The sequence below is a fragment of the Pagrus pagrus genome (assembly GCF_965226575.1).
Source record: "Pagrus pagrus genome assembly, chromosome: 1".
NCBI classification, from domain to species: domain Eukaryota; kingdom Metazoa; phylum Chordata; class Actinopteri; order Spariformes; family Sparidae; genus Pagrus; species Pagrus pagrus.
In genome coordinates, this window is record NC_140185.1 from 23,883,459 (window position 1) to 23,901,026 (window position 17,568).

At 41.8% G+C, this 17,568-nt stretch overlaps 1 protein-coding gene across 7 annotated transcripts in view; it reads right to left on the minus strand.

The window, feature by feature from the left end:
* Positions 1-17,568, minus strand: part of zfhx3b (zinc finger homeobox 3b) — a 344,728-nt gene that overhangs the window by 224,908 nt on the left and 102,252 nt on the right. For 4 of the 7 annotated variants that reach the window (XM_084357811.1, XM_084357816.1, XM_084357815.1 and 1 more), the window contains one exon: positions 16,759-16,869. The exons of 2 other annotated variants lie outside the window; for them this stretch is intronic. The gene's annotated coding sequence lies outside the window, so the exon portion shown is untranslated. Of the gene's footprint in view, positions 1-16,758; positions 16,873-17,568 lie in introns of all 7 variants that reach the window. One more of the 7 variants, XM_084357810.1, reaches the window with a different exon arrangement.

Genomic DNA, 17,568 nt, shown 5'->3' on the forward strand with positions numbered 1-17,568 from the left:
AGCAGAACAGTCTCCTATACAGTGGTGGAGGAAGTATTCAGATCTTCCAGCTAAGTAAAAGTAGTAATATCACACTATATAAATACTCTGTTACAAGTCCTGCATTGCAAATTTTGTTTAAGTAAAAGTCACTATTCGACTCAAAATGTACGTGAATACCAAAAGTAAGAGTACTCGTTATGCAGAAAGGCCCATTTCAGAATAAAATGTACATAAATGTATTCATCGCTTTAATACGGCAGCTTGTAAATGTGGAGCAAATTTGTATCTATTATATATATTTCATATTGCTTCCCATTCTGCTGGCTAGCTTGTGAGTTACCCTTCTGGATATAATAATATCATAATTTATTTATTGATTATGTTTTGTATTGTTAATCCGAACCTGCCCTCACAAGTAACTAAAGCTGTCAGATAAATGTAATGCAGTAAAAGTACGATATTTCCCTCCCAGACATAGCGAAGTAATTAGAAAGTAGTAGGAAATAGAAATACTGAAGTACCTCATAACTGTACTCTAGTACAATACGTGAGTAAATGTGTTTCGTTACTTCCTACCACAAGGCTCAAGTTAGGATGTAAAATAGAGGTTAATACATTTTGAATAATACAGACCGATGGAGGCGTGTATCTTGCAGGTTAATATTAAGCTGACAAATTTTTCACCTAAACCTAAAGATCTGATATTAATTCATGAGCATCAAACTCCACAGTAAGTAATACCTACTGTACATCACCCTGTCAGCCACCCTGACAAAGTCAGTTTCCTGTCTAAATGTTCACGTTTTCAGTTTGATAAACCTTAAGGAAAGTTAACTTTCCTGATTCAACAGGAATCAATATGCTGAAAGTCTCTCCATCCTTTCAGTAACAATATTAGACCCCCTCACAAATGATCCATTGGAGGAAAGTTTTGGTTTAACTTCTATTTCAATAATCCAGATTTTGACAGAGCCTGTCACATTATAAAGTCTGAACATAGTTACAAGAATTGCAAATGATACCTATGATTGAATTTTATTGAAGTGGTCAGCGAGTAGCTCATTCCCCACAGAAAGCCCCAGGGCCTGAAGGTGGTCAGTGGGGAGCAGCTTCACAACATCTCACCGCTGCGCGCTACATGGTGAGAGGAAGGAAAAGCAGAGGAGAGGACCCCCATTTTGAGAGATAGAGGTGCCACTGCAAATTTATGAACTGACTGTTTAAGACCAGTGTAATATATTCCCTGTTCAGCCGGGGCCCATTGCTTATACTCCATCGTGGCATGTATGAGTTCTCACAAACCGTACCTACAGTAAGAGCAGTGCTCAGAAACACAGACTTACATTAAAAGACTCGTGAGGCTGTTGTACCACTGAAACTCGAAGTTTGACTTATAGGCCCAAGATGTGATTTTTAAAATATGGATATATGACACGATGAGCGACATTTAAACATGCTGTTAAAATGCATCTTATTACATGAATTTTCAAGAATGTCAGCTTAGTGTAGAGGAAAATGAATGAATGAAGACAAGAATGAATAAAGAATAAATAAAACCATGCACTTTAAGACAAAATCAATGCCTTGTTAAAGGTTTAGAGGTATCAGGCCTAGATTCTTCCAACTGTTAAAAAAGACAAATTTAAACAGGAAAGAAAACATATGATTTCTGAATAAAACATTATTTTGGAAATCCATTTTATCATTTTGCAAAAAGTCCTTACCAGGCTTTTTTCAGATTTAATAAAATCGGCAAAATCAGTTCCATTTACACACTGAACCGAGCATATCAAATTAAAAAAACATTATTCACAGAAAGCAGATTTTTTTTCTCCATCTTGACTCCAAAGCAGCACTTGAGCATGTGAGATTTTGTTTTCTGACCCCATACTGCAGGAGCATGCTAATCAACCTACAGGGGTCAGGGGGTCGGGTCTGGACAGAGACGGCATCCCGAAACCGGCCACAACAAATGCAGGAGAACATCTGCTCTCCGTGCGTCACACAAAGCTGTCCCCTCGGAGCCCCTCGCAGCCCTCAGGAGCCTGGGAAACGGCTCAAAGTCAAGGGCAGCCTCCAAATGCTGAGTGGACACAGCAACAGTCCCTCACAGTGGAAGGGGAGCTGCCAAATTGTTCATTGAAGTATTCATATTTACACATCGTCCCAACCCACTGCTGAATTGTACCACAAATGTATCATTCAAATCTAGTTAAAAAATGAACAAAAATATTTAAATTCTGTGTAGAGCTGCTACGATTAATCGATTTTGATAACTGATTTGAGTTATTTCTTAAGAAAATAAAAGTCAAAATTCTCTGACTCCGGCTTCTTAAATGCGACTATTATCTGGTTTCTTTAATCTTCTATGACAGTAAACTGAATATCTTTGGGTTATGGGCTTTTTCACTTTTTAAGACGTGTTATAGACTAAACAACTAATTGATTAATCAAGAAAATAATCAACAGATTAATTGACAATGAAAATAATCATCAGTTGCCACCCTCCTTTGTGATGATGGAACACAAGCCTGATAGATCTGCAGGCTTTCCTGGTTCTGAGAGGTTAAAAGAGGCCGAGGCTAAGCTGCTCAGGGTCAGGGCGATGTGATCTTTTCGAACATGAATTAACTTTGAATATGCATGTACGACATTACGCACGTGTCACCCTGACGACAGAGAGATCACCCCCGACTCACTTTGCTTGGCAGCTCAACAATGTGCTTGAAAGGAACCGTCAAATGATGTCAATAGTCGGATCAATACCCTGGGATGTCTCCGTTTTCCCTGCAGCAAGTGGAGAGCATTATACAGATCCTCCTGGGCAGAGCTCTCACCACACTTCCAGGAGCTGCAGTACGCACTGTATCGCCGCTGCTGAGGGACAGCTGATGTATGTCTCTTCTCCCAGACGTCGCCACATGCGTGCCACATTTCCCTCCCGTCTGTCTAATGTGCTGCTGATCTACACCTGCTGGGCCCAGGGTTGCATAGGTATACGCTGTACGCTGACAGCATCAATCACTCAGCGGGCCTTATTATTGCCATTTAAAATACATTTAAAATGACTCGCTGGAGCCACTGTCCAACTCGGCATGGATGAGATGATGCTGATGCGTTACTGTGAGGAATGTTTCACAGCGGAGGCTTGGTTGGAAACAGCTGGGAACATCTATGGTCTGTTCTTCTGTTTCCATAATTGCGCAAAAGTCTTTTTTTTTTTTTTTTTAGTAAAATCTTTAAAAATAAGTCAATTAATTGTAGTTTGTTTAGCTGCTGCGGGAACTCTGCACACGTTGATGCCCATCTTAACAGCATCCCAGTGTCAGTGAGCCCTGGCCAGCCCACTGAGGAGTAATCTATGAGACAGGACTGAGCTTCAGAGAACTGATACATGGTCCTGAGCACTCAGGTGAGCTCAGTAATAGACACAGTCACCCTAATTCCCCTTCAATTCTCACCTAAAATTGAAAGCTGCCAAATGCAGCTTTAATTACATACTACCCAATCAGAGCTTAAGTGTAACCTTCTACCCCCCCCAGCCCACCCTCACCAACATCCTCTCCCCTCCGCTCCCTCTCTCCCTCTACGAGAGAAGAACAAATGCAGCGTGTCCCCCCTTAGGTCTACACATATTTCACTGGGAGTGTAAACAGGTCCAGAGGGTATGAGATGGATATATTATGTATATAGGAAGCAAGTGTGAGATTTAAGGAGCAACCTGCTTGGTCAGCACCGAGTGTGCTGAAAACGCAAGCAGATCAAGGAACGAGCAGGGTTATAGATCTCCCCTTGCATGTAACTGGGCAAGGTGTATTGACCCAAATTTAATTATTTTAGCCTCCACCCAATTTTCTTTCCCCCTTCTGTCCCCTTTACAGTGACATGCATCTCTTATCCTTATATAGTTAGCTTGTTCACACTGTGCTGATCTTGTGTCGTTTATAGTGCTTAAAGATATCACATACGTTCATATTCTTACATCAAATCAAATATGTAATGTATGTCTGATCATCGTTTCTGCAAAACTACAGCGTCAATGTCTGAATAAATATGAGTTGTCCCTCTATTCGTCCTGTCTCACACCGACGCTCGTCCACAGTACATTAAAGGCATCTCCTCTGGGCAGACGGATAAACCAGGGATGTCTGAAGGCAACCACAGTCGACGCGCAGCTATTTTCCATCCTCTCTAATCACATGATCAGGGTGTCGGCACCACATCCTCAGCGCAGGGAGGGGCCAAGCAGCGCGCAGCTTACCACCATTTTGTGTGGGTACCTGGCTTCTTTTGTGTGAGTACCTGGCTCATTTGTTTACCTGCATAAGTGCTGATATTTCAGAGGTGGTCGAGTCTCATCGGTGACATGTTTCATTCAGCGTGTTTTTTGCAACGGTAAATGCATGACAGGCACCTCGCTAAAGGAGGAATAGGCGGATGCTGCAGACAAAACATCACGGGGTATCGGTGTGCCCCGGCTGCAGCCCGTTCTGGATTTCATGTCGTGTATTTTTCTTCCCCTCTCCTTTCTCCTGGCTGTGCTCCCGACAGACCCCTCTCCTCCCTGCCATCCGATGTGTGAGGCACATATGGTGCAGTGAAATTGCTGTCTGCGAGAGCATGCCTCTGCCTGTCCAGACTTCATCAGAGGGATTAAAGAATGGGATGGAAAAAAAATCAAAATAAAATGATGATAGCGGGGCCGTGGCTTTCTCTCTTTTTTTTCCCCGACACCCCACACTACACTCCCCCCTTGCTCTGTTTTAAGTAGAGTGGAACATCAGATGACAGAGGAGGCTCTCTTGCTGGGTGCAATGGCTTGCAGAGAAAGGTTGCCTGGCTGGTGAGCTGCGCTGGGTTTATTTGGCTCTGACAACGGCTCACTACAAAGGAAAACCAAATTACAGTCAGTCCCTATATTCAGCCACTGAAGTTCACTTAAAAGCTGCATCCAATTAAAAGAAAAGTGACTCAGTGGTGCGGCGGCAGCTTATGATTACTTAGCCATACTCCTCTGGTGTGTTCTCTTTTTTAAACAACATAAACAAACAAAAGACAAAATGTGTCGCAGCAGCAGGCAGAATGAAGAGGTGGGAACGTGCGTGCTGAGGTGGGGCTAAAATATATAAGTGTTGGGGATTTTGGGAGCAAAGGAGAGAGGAGAGTGGAAAGATTGCAGGATATTAAGGAGTAATGGATGTCACACCAGGCCCCTATAACAAATTCCCATATGCTTTCATCACAGCTCGATATCAGACTGATCAAGGGAACAGGTCATTACTTGGTTTCCAAGTACTGTTATTACGGAGAAAAAAGTAAATAGTTATTGCTATGTTTATCATCTTGAAAGATAGCTATTACAGAGCAAGCCGGCACATTCTCCTTTTTCTTTATATAATTAATCATCAAATTATAGTGCGTATAAGTGGAAAAGTTATTTTACTAACAACATGATTCTGAGCAAAACAGCAGTAGCCCTTAAAGGTGTTCAGGCTTTAACAATTCTTATAAAGAAGGAAAAATGCTAAATGTGCTTATATTGTATAAACCAAGAAATGAGTATATATTTTAAGAAGCAAAGGGGACGAGGCAGAGGCTTCAAATTGTTGAAACCAAAATTTAAAGAAATCTTGAAAGGATACAGCTTGTGAAAATTCAACATACAGATAAGGTCTGTGCATGCAGATGTGGCTTTATAGTGATCCTACTAAATTCAAGTAAATAGGGATATATTCTGAGGTTTATTCTGGGATTTGCCAGACACTAGATCTGGCCCCGTATTTGAGACAACAAAAAGGCAATCTTGACATCTTGCCCGACCAGAAGATAATATTTGCTGTTCAGAGACTGGCTTTCTTTTGTTCCAGGTTTTTTATAAACCCAAGACACTTGAAATTTAAACCCAGTTCAAGAAATATTATTTGCCACAGGGCAAGGTAAATCTCTTGGCGGGCCCTTTCAAAGGGTTGCCCTGGGTTTGTTTACAATTGATCTTATTTAAAAGTGGATTTTTTGTTTTACTTTTCAAAGACATACTTTCTGCCATGATCTTGTAGGTCAAAGGAACGATGAATGTTATTTTTCCAATTGAGAGCGGGAAAAAAAAAGGTGAAATAATCAGTCGACAATAATACAGAAAGCCCTGGTGCGCCACTGGTTCTTCCCAGGTCTCCAACATGCACATGTAAAATAGAGAACACATGCAAGATAACATCTCCGACTACAGCAAAAAAGTTAAAGAAATACACCCCTGGTGAGAGAACAAATAAATAGAATTTGAACTGCCTGAAAAAATGTGTGTCTTGTGATTTACTGAAATATGAGTTGCATCACGAAATATGGCGTGAAAAAAAATTCAATCATACAACTAGTGTGTGTGTGTGTGTGTGTGTGTATCTGTATGTATTTAACAGTGAAAAGAAAAAGGCCTGTAAGCTGCATGAAAACAGTTGTTTCTCTCTTCAGGGAAGCAGTCTACAATTTTCATTCACCCTTCTTCCTCAAAGGAAACAAGTGACCTGACAACTGACCAATCCCCATAAAGCACAGAGGGTGGAGGTGGGGGTTAGGGGCTGGCAAGAGAGAGAAAGATGAGAGGATGTGCACCCCCACTCCGCCTGTCCTGCTGAACCAAACTCCTTCATCTTTGACAATTATTCTATTTTAACAAAATCAGCGGTGTGAGCTGAGCCAATAAATCATCATTATCCATTCTGTACATGAACTTGAACATGTTTCAGTTTACTTCAACCTCCCTGCACTCCCATGTGCAGGGAGGTATGGCCATGAAAGAGGTGGAGAGGGGATGGGGACTGTAGTTAGCCAGAGACTATCCTCCAGGGCCGGGAGGGTTCCTCTCCTGCTCTGACGGGCCACGCTGGAGGAGGAGGAGGTCACAGGCTGCGGAGCGAGTTTAAAGCTTGCCGCTCCTGGGGAACAAGACGGACAAGCAGAGGGCACAGCAGCGGGGACGCCCCAGTAAAGACCCCTTCATCTGGACTACACCTGGGGGAGCCCACGGGCCACCCAGCTCAACAGCAAAGCACACACACACACACACACACACACACACACACACACACACACATTCATATACAGAGCAGTAAATGTTGTTAAAGTGAGTCTGCAGCAGTGTGTGGACAGAAAACCGGTCACTTTTCACACAATAAAATGTAAATAGGTAGAAAAAGATTGGACAAATAAACTGTATACAGGTGGAATATATTTGCTAACATTAAATGTGGTGATTATTGATACACTGGGTGTATTTTTGATGAGTAAAACTCTCAACTTTACTATTCACATTGGGTATGAAATACTAACAGTACATCTTATATATTTCAGTCTCAGAATGAGCAACAAATGACTGGTTTATAATTAAGATTATACTTTTTTTTATATACATTTAGCAAAGATTGTACTGTATCCACTCTTGGGTTGCATTGTTTCATCTTCAACTAATACCTTTCTTTATGCGTGTGTGTGTGTGTGTGTGTGTGTGTGTGTGTGTGTGTGTGTGTGTGTGTGTGTGTGTGTGTGTGCTCTCTGTATTGTAGGAACAATTTTCATATCTTTTAAAAGCTCTCTTAAAAATGCAAATCTACCTGTGATGTTTACCTTGGGCTATCATCATTTTAATTTACTGCACATTCACTGAAAGTTAGCTTTAATTAATCATAAACAGTATTTCAAGGCAACAAAAACTGCCATGATTTTTGCTATGAAACTTTTACTACAAGAATAGATCCAGGAAGCTCTTGCAGGACTGCAGCTCCACGCAGACTTATAAGAGGGCCCAGGCCACATTTTAAATTACATCTCTGTCTATTGTGTCTTGCTTGAGCTTATGAGAGGGTCCCTGGGGCACCTCCATTTTCCCAGAAACTCCCTCCAAGGCTCTTCAGGTTAACATGCCCAGTTTGACTATTAGATCAATAGTTGTAAATGACTTCATCACACCAAAGAGGCAACTTTCTGGATAGAATTGGTCCCACAGTTGCAACTTGACAGGCGTGTGCTGTGGGGAAGTCCAGTCAATCTAGTCATGTTGCAAATCTACTGTTTCTCCGACAAAAATTGTACCGCAGAGTGAGCAAAAAATAAATGATCCAACTGGCTGTAAAATTTCAGATCATTAGCAATGTTTTTTTCTCCTAAAGCTAAAAGTATATTTAGAGGATTTTAAAGACTTCTAAAAAGCGATCCCAATCCAAGTTTGGTCATGATGAGGGGGTGATGCTCTCAGCTACAGTAGCTGAGGGGAGAGGTGAGAAATCCCCACTGATATCCCATGGCCTTCCTGCACCTCTTTTGTTCTTATGTGATACGGGGTGATGTCAGTTCACTCCCAAGCCTCCCTAAAATGCCCCCAAAGCCTGCCTGGCTCCTGAGTGGGAGTGTGTAATCGGTCCTGGCAGAGTGCTGGTTAATGGGGGGCACAGGGCCATGGGTTGGAGATGTATTCATGTGCGTGGCGTGGCGCCTGGACCCAGGGTGACACTTCTTCATTCCCGCTGCCTCAGGCCAGGATTAGGATTGCGGCCAGCCTCACAAAGCCAGCCGTAATGCAAAATCATTTTCATATTAACCTCGTCTCTCCTCTCTGGGCCTGACAGTGGACAGGCCTGCTCTCTTTGGTGCTCAAATTATCCTCAATTACTGGGGAAAGGCCAGGCGAGGGGACGTCACCTAACCTTCACCATCTGTTAGGTTCAAAGCTTTAGCAGTCGGCCAGCCCGCCTGTCTCCTGCCTCCCCTGACCTTTCCGCCTCGGCCAGCTCCTGCTCCATACGCCGTTCGACCCCCCTCACCCCCCTCAACTGCCCACGATAGACCCGCCCTCTCTGGACACAGCTGGGAAGTGCATGTGCACACATCACATTAAGGGGGAAAAGGTTATGTCACGCTTCTTCAACAAAGATATGAATATTCAAAAGTGCGCACAGGCCGAGGCAAAAGCTGTGTCAGGACATAGGTTAAGTCAGTCTCCTATAGAGGATAAGCCAATACCTTTGAATTGAGTGCTTTTTCTATTGGTTATGAAATTAAAATGGCGCTCAAAAGAGATTAAAAACAAAATTGTCTTTGATTGTCTGGTTTATTTTTGTTGTATTGCAGCACTCACAGATTATACAAATTTTCAGAGACATTTTGAAACCAACAAATGTATTTAAGATTTTAAATACAAGATTTTAAATTATAAACTTGTAACTATATTTTTGTGCATTTCAGTAATAATGGCAAATGTCTGCGTCATTTAGATAAAATCTCAAAGTTTTAAATAGTGCTTGCTTACATGATTTTTTCTGACAAATTATTTTGCTTTTATCGAAAATGTTATTTACCGTTTTGTGCTTTTATTTAGTTTTCTCTGACTGCAAAAGTTGGCTTTAATTAAACATTCATCCATATTTGAGTTTGTGCTTGTGAAATATTGAAGAGCTCTTATTTCTCCTATAGTGAATGCACCTCTTAATAATGCAGACAGTGTTTTCTGTTTGTTTTGAGCCTGTGTGTTTTAGCAGTTCCACTGTGTCCATTTGGATTTTCCAGTCTGTCTGGCCACTCAGGAGGCCCCCATTCTCAGGTCATCTGGCAGGACCTGATGGCTCTGAAATAACTTTTAATAAGTCTGCTAAATAATAGATGGAGTGTTGGCTAAAATCAAGCCGGGAGGAGCCGGGCTGAGGACAGCAGGCTGCAGAGACAGACAACAACCAGGTCCCAGGCACTTCCTCCTCCATCATCATCAGCAGCGGCCATGTTCATTCTCCTGCCTCACCTCGTCTCCAGACCCAGACTCTCTGGGGTCAGGGGTCGTGGACTTGACCTTGTGGCCCCCAGGAGAATGTTCACTTGGTTCGGGGTATAATTTGGGATTTATTCGGCAGGAGGCCCTGTCTCAGGCAGCATTATGCCTCATTATCCTCGAGTCCTCTCTGTTCACAGGGCACAGCCCAGAGCAGGCGCATCAACACTCCATTTTACTTATACCTTCACAGTCCCACAATCAATACCTCCAACTGACAACATTATTCATTCAAATACATCTTAACCACCCTGAACGGAAGATGATGAGAAGTCTATATTCACTTAAATATTCAGGCAATAAGCAGACCTTTTTCCTTGATGAGAAACATGGTATCATATGCAAATAAAAAATATAAATATAGAGTAAAATGATCTGTAATGAACACAAAAAAAGCACATTTATTCCAAATTAATCGCAGCAACAAATGTAAGAGCCGAAACTTGTGATTTTCTTTGTCTTTTAGGATTAATCTTAGGTTAAAATAATTAGAATTACTTACTCCTTCCACGGTGCTTGTGGATGAATTTTGATGTTTGTCAATTTTAAGTGTTAAATTTCAGCAAAAACTATGTTCAATCCAAAAACCTGAGTGAATTATAGATAAAAATGAAATTTTAATTGAATTAATTATTTTTTTAGACACTCTTTTTTCACCATAATTTTTTGCTCAGTAGAAGACAAAAAAATTACTTAAATTTAACTTGGAAATTTTACCACAAAATATCCTCACATTAGCCTTAAAAGAATATTCTGGGCCTAAACGAACCAGGCTTCCCAAAGTCTTGTCACTTACTGTATAAAATGGAGTGATATCTTTCAGATGCAGGCTAAAAAAGAGTGATCATGTCTATTATGTGTGCCTCACTCTAAGTGGGTCCCTGTGGAGGACAATTTTGGAGAGATCTTTCCTGATAAGAAACAAGCCCTGCATGCATTAATATTGCATTAGACCCAGCATCACAGAGCCATCTGCTCAGTCAGGTAGAGAGCTTTTCATTGACATCTCCTTATCATGTTAATATTACACTCATCAAAGAAGTCGACATGGTGGAGATGGGAGTGGGGAGTGGGGGGAGACGCAACAAAACGTGCAAAATTACGGATTATTCTTATGAGAAGTGGAGGAGGAGGAACAGACAATAAAGTGGTTATTTAGGTCACATATTCACTGTAATGCACAAGAAAGAGACAAATGCCGCAGGAAATGCGTCGTTTGCGTGTGTGAGCGTGTGTGTCTCGGTCGAAAAAATATGACATGCATGGCCGGTCTCACACACACACACACACAGAGAGAGAGAGAGAGAGAGAGAGAGAGAGAGAGAGAGAGAGTCTTCAATGCCGGCCGCAGGAGGGGTGCAAATCTCCAGCGTGAGGGAGACAGGTGCAAGGCTCTGCTCCATATACTGTAGCTTAAATGCATTTAAAGTCCATTCTTAACACCCCCCCTCTTTATTTCACTGAGATTATTCCTTTAAGTGGGCTTTTGTTGGCACGTGCGCGCGCGTGTTGGTTTGGGGTGTGGGAGGAGGAGGAGGAGGAGGAGGAGGAGGGGGGGGGGCGCTTTATTATATTTTAATGTCACAGAAAAGACAAAGAAGAAGAAGAAAAAAAGAAAAACATCATATGATATCACTTTAATTACAGCTCGCCCACACCCCCTGTGTGTGTGTGTGTTTTTGCTCGTGTTTGGGCTTTCTTCTCCACGCTTGTCGGGCACCGTGCCATCCTCCAGAATTAACCAAATAACGCTCCTCCAAACACGTGTCAGGTTAACAAAAGGCGGAGCGCGTTTTTTTTTTTTTTTAGCTCCGTGAAGGCAGGCTGGGAGGCCGGGAGGCGGACGTGCGTGCGCTTGTTTCCGTGCCAAAGTTTGTCACTCTCATTTGAATGTGAATGGTATTTACCACTGAGAGCTGCTTATGAGGACCCCGCGTCTACAATACAACACACAACCTCCTCCTCTGAAGGATTTTTCAATTAGCGCCACCACCCCCCTCTCCCCCTTTTCTCCCCCCCCCCAACTAATCGGGGCTAATTAGGCATTATCGCGGGGTAATAGCTTGTATTAATTGCCTCGCGGGCCAACTGTTGAGGAATTTTTGGCGAGTGATCCAATTGAAAGTGACAAGTTTATTCCGTCTATTTAATATTCATTATATTCTAATAGGACACTTGTTTGCATGGATACGACAATTAGGTCTGGAGCAACACGTTGGGCCTACATTTTAATTTGCGGAGCTGGCATCTGAAAGGTTTCGATCACTGTTTTACAAACATGAATTATCGTTTTAAAAAGAAATGCACGAAGGAGAGGAAACAAAGCGTTTTATTTGACATGAAACTCATTGTGATTTTTATTTTTTAAAGCACCTTAACATGCTCAAAGACAGCATCCTCTGTCAGTAGGCCTGCTGTTGATGCTCTGCAGGGCTTTGTCACCTTCAAAATAAAAGATTTTTTTTTTTTTTATCAAAGTCTTAACTTTAATAGCACATCTGAATAATAAAGCTAAAGCAATCTGGCCTCATTTGAGCATAACGTGCGGGCTTTTTGTTGACGCTGAATTGGCAAACAAATCATATTGGGACCTGCCACAATCAGACGTTTCATCTGCCTGAGTTTGTTTTCAAGTTTAAACTCCAACCATCATTTATTTATCCCTCACCCCTGCCTCAACTCCCTCCAGAAGGAAAGCAATAATAATGTTTATTTAGCCCTCATTATTAAGAGTTATCTTCAGTCACTCGGAGACCAAAGAGATTTCAAACATGACATCATAGTTACTGCGAGAGCTGACACGCCGCGCACAGGATAGGGCCTGTAGTCTTACATAGCCCCCAAAATTGATGTGCAACAGAAATAGCGAGCTGGAACATCAATGCAGGATGTAAGTGTATCTACTGGCGAGAATGTTTGATCATTAATCAATTAACATCTGTGAAACAAAATAGGCTGCGTTTGGAGAAAGAGAGAAAAAAGGAAACGATGAAAGCAGCACAACATTTAGAAAAAGGGCAAAAGAAATTATTAATTGCCTGCGTGTTTCTATTTATACTGGCTGCAGAAGGCTATTAGCCCCCCCTTCTCTGTCCCTATCGGTGCCATCCTATCCATGAAGGGCAAAGATGGGCCTGCGTGTGAAGCAGGTCCGGGCTGCAGGCCGGTCTGATGACGGTGGATGGAGTGAGGTGGAGGGGGGGGTAGACCCACGCTAAGTGAAACCCCCCTTTGGATTCGTACACTACACGTAAGTTCTACCTTATTCTAGGCTGAATATTTTATAGGCCCCAACAGCTGAAACCATCTGCTGGCTGACTATATTATGTAAATGTAAGGCCTTCTGAGCGAAATTAAAGAAGTAAACGCCTTCCTGCAATTTACAAAAAAAAAAAAAAAAAAAAATCAATTTCAGTGTCTATTTTTAAAAGGACCTCACCGGTTTCTTCTTCCCGTCACATCCCTGCTCTGACAACGACATGCAGGCCACTAATCGACTGAATCAGAGGAGCCCAGCTAATCCACCACTGCGACAAATTCATGTCCGCGCAAAAATGGCACAGGAGGGTAGAAATAGAAAATAATAATTCTTAGAAAAATACTCAGGAGCCCAGAGGACCAGTGGGGATTTGTCCTCACCGTAAGAGCCGGTGGGTGAGCATCACTCACCCTGCGCAGGGTGTCACAGCAGTCACATGGAGGCATATGGCTCTCAGCTGCCCCCCGCATCTGAAAACCCCCAAACAGCTCCGGTGAAGTTCAAGGTCTCCGCAGCCAGTGACCATTAACAGATCGGGGAGGACACAGACAGTCTGGACGCCTCTCTGTCAGTCCCAAGCACTCCAGGAAAAATATTACTAATATTTAAATAACCTACCATTATTATTATTATTATTATTATTATCATTATTATTATTATTATTATTATTATTATGTAAATAATTAGTTAATCTGAATTTGGCTTTAATTTATTCGTTTGATGATTTCGACTTGAAACTGATCCGTCCATATTCACCAAAACTGTAAATTAAGACAAGAAAATGCCAAAAATAAAAATAAATGCGTCACCATCATTTTAAAAAAACAAACTTCAGACGCTTAATTTGCTTTTCAGCCTCACACTGTTTAAGGCAGGTGCAGCCTTGTCGCACGTTTCATAAATATAAATGAAAGGCTCTTATGTGCCTCAGTTGAAATTTACCTCTTTTTTTTTTTTTAATTCGCCATTTAAATTAATTGTTGCCTGGACATGAGGACGAGTGACTTTTCATTTTTGAAGCTGAAACGTTGAAATGTTGTATCGGAGGATTCGTGCTGAGGGCCATAATTAGACAAACATTTTCCTTCATGCAAGGAAAATCAAAAGCTTGTGCCAAACACCCCTTTTTTGTTTTTGTTTTTAACATTCATTATTTATTCTTTGGGAGAATTAAATGTGCAAGCTCTAACACTACAGTGGTGTTAAACACTGGTTGCAATTTACAAGCATCTCGACTTAATTAACAGCCTGTAAACGCAAAAAAAAAAAAGTTATATGTCATGTGTAGTAAAGGAGCACCTGTATGTGATTCTTAGAAAATAAAACATCTCAGTAAAAGTTACATTGTGTACTTATTTATGTTTATGTATTTATTCATTGCCAATTAATTATGTAATTGCCATGTAACATGTGGATGGAGTCACTGCCATTATCTGTAGCTCCTGATTTCAAGGAGGAACATAATCACTTGATTTTGTTTCAGTTGCAGCTGGAGGTTCAGTTTTATGGAAGCTCAGGTTTTTGTAATAGATTCCTGCACCGATTTTCACACGAGAAGTTGTCCAAAGTCATGTCCTCTCAGCTCAGGGATGAAACAAACACAGTTTCTCTGCCTTTCATCGCTGAAGATTTTGTGAAAAAAACATCTGAACTCATTTTTCTGAGACGATATCGATATTAATCACTGCAACAACTGGAAAATCTAAATGATTACATGTTAGATTATATAAAAAAAATAATTTGCATGAATTAATAAAATATGTTTCAGGTATCTGGGGGATGAAATAAAGTCATAGAAGTTCGAAGAAGCTCATATGGAAATATGCCAGACATTAAAAACTGCTAAACTCTATACTAAAGTTATGTTATTTTTCTTAACATAAGATTAAAAACAGAACAAACTGACTTCAAAAAGGAGGTGAAGAGAAAGAGAAAATAACTTGAATAAGAAGAAATAGAGGCTAAAGATGCAGACTAACAAAGATGAAGGAGAAGAAGAAGCAGAGGTTATGAAGCAACAGAATCAGATCCATGGATGCAGTCAGTGGATGATAGGTGGTCCCAGGTGTCTGTAATGACATCAGAGAGAGAGATCCTGCATCTGCATAGTGGAGGAGATCCTGTTTCCTCAGAAAGTCTCTTCATGAGAGACAGGTCACGGCCAATAGCCTCTGTCTGACACGTAATTGGTGATATTGATTATAGGTTATCATATGCTGCGGGCCATTTGTAAGATAATGCTGCAGGGGTTAATTTGTCAGCCATTAACCTTTTGGACTGGTGGACGTGCATGTGTAAATTAAGTTTCAAACAACTTGTAAATGGGTCACCTAGCCTCATCTAATAAATGCTAACGTGTTTAAGTTACATTACAATACAACACTGTGCATGATGACAGTTTAAACACATTTGACAGGTGGGCACTCGAGCAGTAAAAGGTTAAGATTTCTTAAAAGACTGTCATGTGTTATCCAAATTAAACCCCCCCAATCCCCACATCCCCCCAAAGCTTCCAGAGCAGCACCTAGCAGAAATTCTTGCGCTGAACCTTTAGAAAAATATCTCATCACCTAAAAATGAATGTGACATTTTACAGGAAACACCTTTTCCTCTTTGCTTCATATCTGTGAAGTTGCTGCTTGCCTTCAGGACTCTGAAAGTTGATCCAGTCTGTCAATCAGAACTAATGGTCAAGGCTGAACTTAAAAAACAGCCACTCAGTGACTAAAGCTTCCACGTGATATTACTTTTATATTCTTCTGCTAAGTTACGTGGATGTGATGAATGTCTGTTAAATCAGAAAATCTGAAAACCAAAGTCTGTCACTGTATTAACTGATGCACTCTTGACTTCAGTCATAATGTGTCATTGATATCATAAAATGTGGGAAATGAATAAGAAATGTTTGAGTTTTTGTTGTAATATCTGGTAAATGTGACCTTTTCTAACATTACTACCTTCACAATATAAATAAAAATCTCCCTGTATCTATCTCATTTTTATGAATTTGTTATTCCAAAAAACTGCAACATCTCAGTAACCACTTCAGGGCAAAAGAAGTAACAACAGTTGCAGAGCAGTCAAACAGACTTAACTGCTTCAGAATCATCACAGTTTGCCACACATTTTGTTTTTTTTATCTCAGCGAGGAGAAACACATCAAATACACAAAAATCACAGAAAAGAGAAAAGCTGTAACCTTTGAGAAAGTCGATCAGAGGCGATCAGAGGTGTAGAAGCACCTAGTACAGCCCAGAGCAGTAAAGACAACCCACTTCAACTTGAAAAACATGACATTTGCCACCTCGGAGCATAAAAAACGTGTCTCTCCGACTCTACACCTGTAAACCTGTAAACCCACACAATGGAGATCAACAGGGAAACCAAGCTATTCTCACTCCAGCAAAAACTATTAAAAGTTACTCTATAATGGGCGTGCATGCTGTGTACAGTGTGTGAGTGTGTGAGTGTGTGTGTGTGTGTGTGTGTGTGTGTGTGTGTGTGTGTGTGTGAGAGAGAGAGTGAGAGGGGGAGGGAGGGAGGGGGGTGAGGGAGGGAGGGAGAAGAGAGGGAGGGAGAGAGAGAGAGACAGTGTGAAAAAAGTGAAAGCATGAGTGAGTGCTGGTCAGCAAATCAGTCAGTCAGCAGAGCTCAGTTGACAAAGTGAAACAGAGCAGGGCAGCTGCACAGAAAAGGAAGGCACTGGTACCTGTTTGGAGCAGTCCGGCGGGCGGCGGGGATCAGCCCTCCAGCTTGGCATGCATTAATTATCCTCTAGAAAGATGGCCGCTCTATAGGCTCGCTCCTGACCCGGCAACTCCTACTGTCCACACAGTCAAAGGAAAGGATGGATGGAGAGGAGCGAGAGAGAAAGAGGAAGAGAAATGGGAGACGAGGAAGAGAAGGGAAGCACAGGGAGAGAGAGGGAGAGAGAGAGGGAGAGAGAGAGAGGGAGAGGGAGAGTCAGATCCACTGCTGCCCTGACACCATGACTGGTCCACGTGAGATTGATCACACACACTCGCACACACTGAGGCCTCTGCTGCTGTGACAGGAGGGAACTGCCAAGGAGTAGCATGCTTTGTCTAGCCTGGGGGACACACGCGCACAGACGCACGAGCGGCCACGACGCACGTGCACGCGCTTGCATGCAAGAGGCATGAGAGGATGTGTGCACGTGCAGACACACAAACACACATGTGGGCCTATGGCTCACACTTATGGGTTTTAGCTGTAATTAAAGCTTCTTCTGTTGTTTTTTTGTTGTTGTTTTTTGGTTGTTTGTTTTTGTTTTTTGGGTTTTTTTTTTAACAAATCCATCGTACTCATCGTTAGACTTGTTCAACTTTTTCCTCATTCTGTCACCCAGACTATGAAAAAGGATTTGGTGTTTCAGAGGCCCTCATTAGCATTCACTGGCTGCCCCCTGCACATCTGTTCAGTAGTCTAATGCCTGTTAGGTTGCGGGGCAGCTGAAAATGGACAGCAAAATAAAAAGGGTCAAAAGTCTGGCACTGAG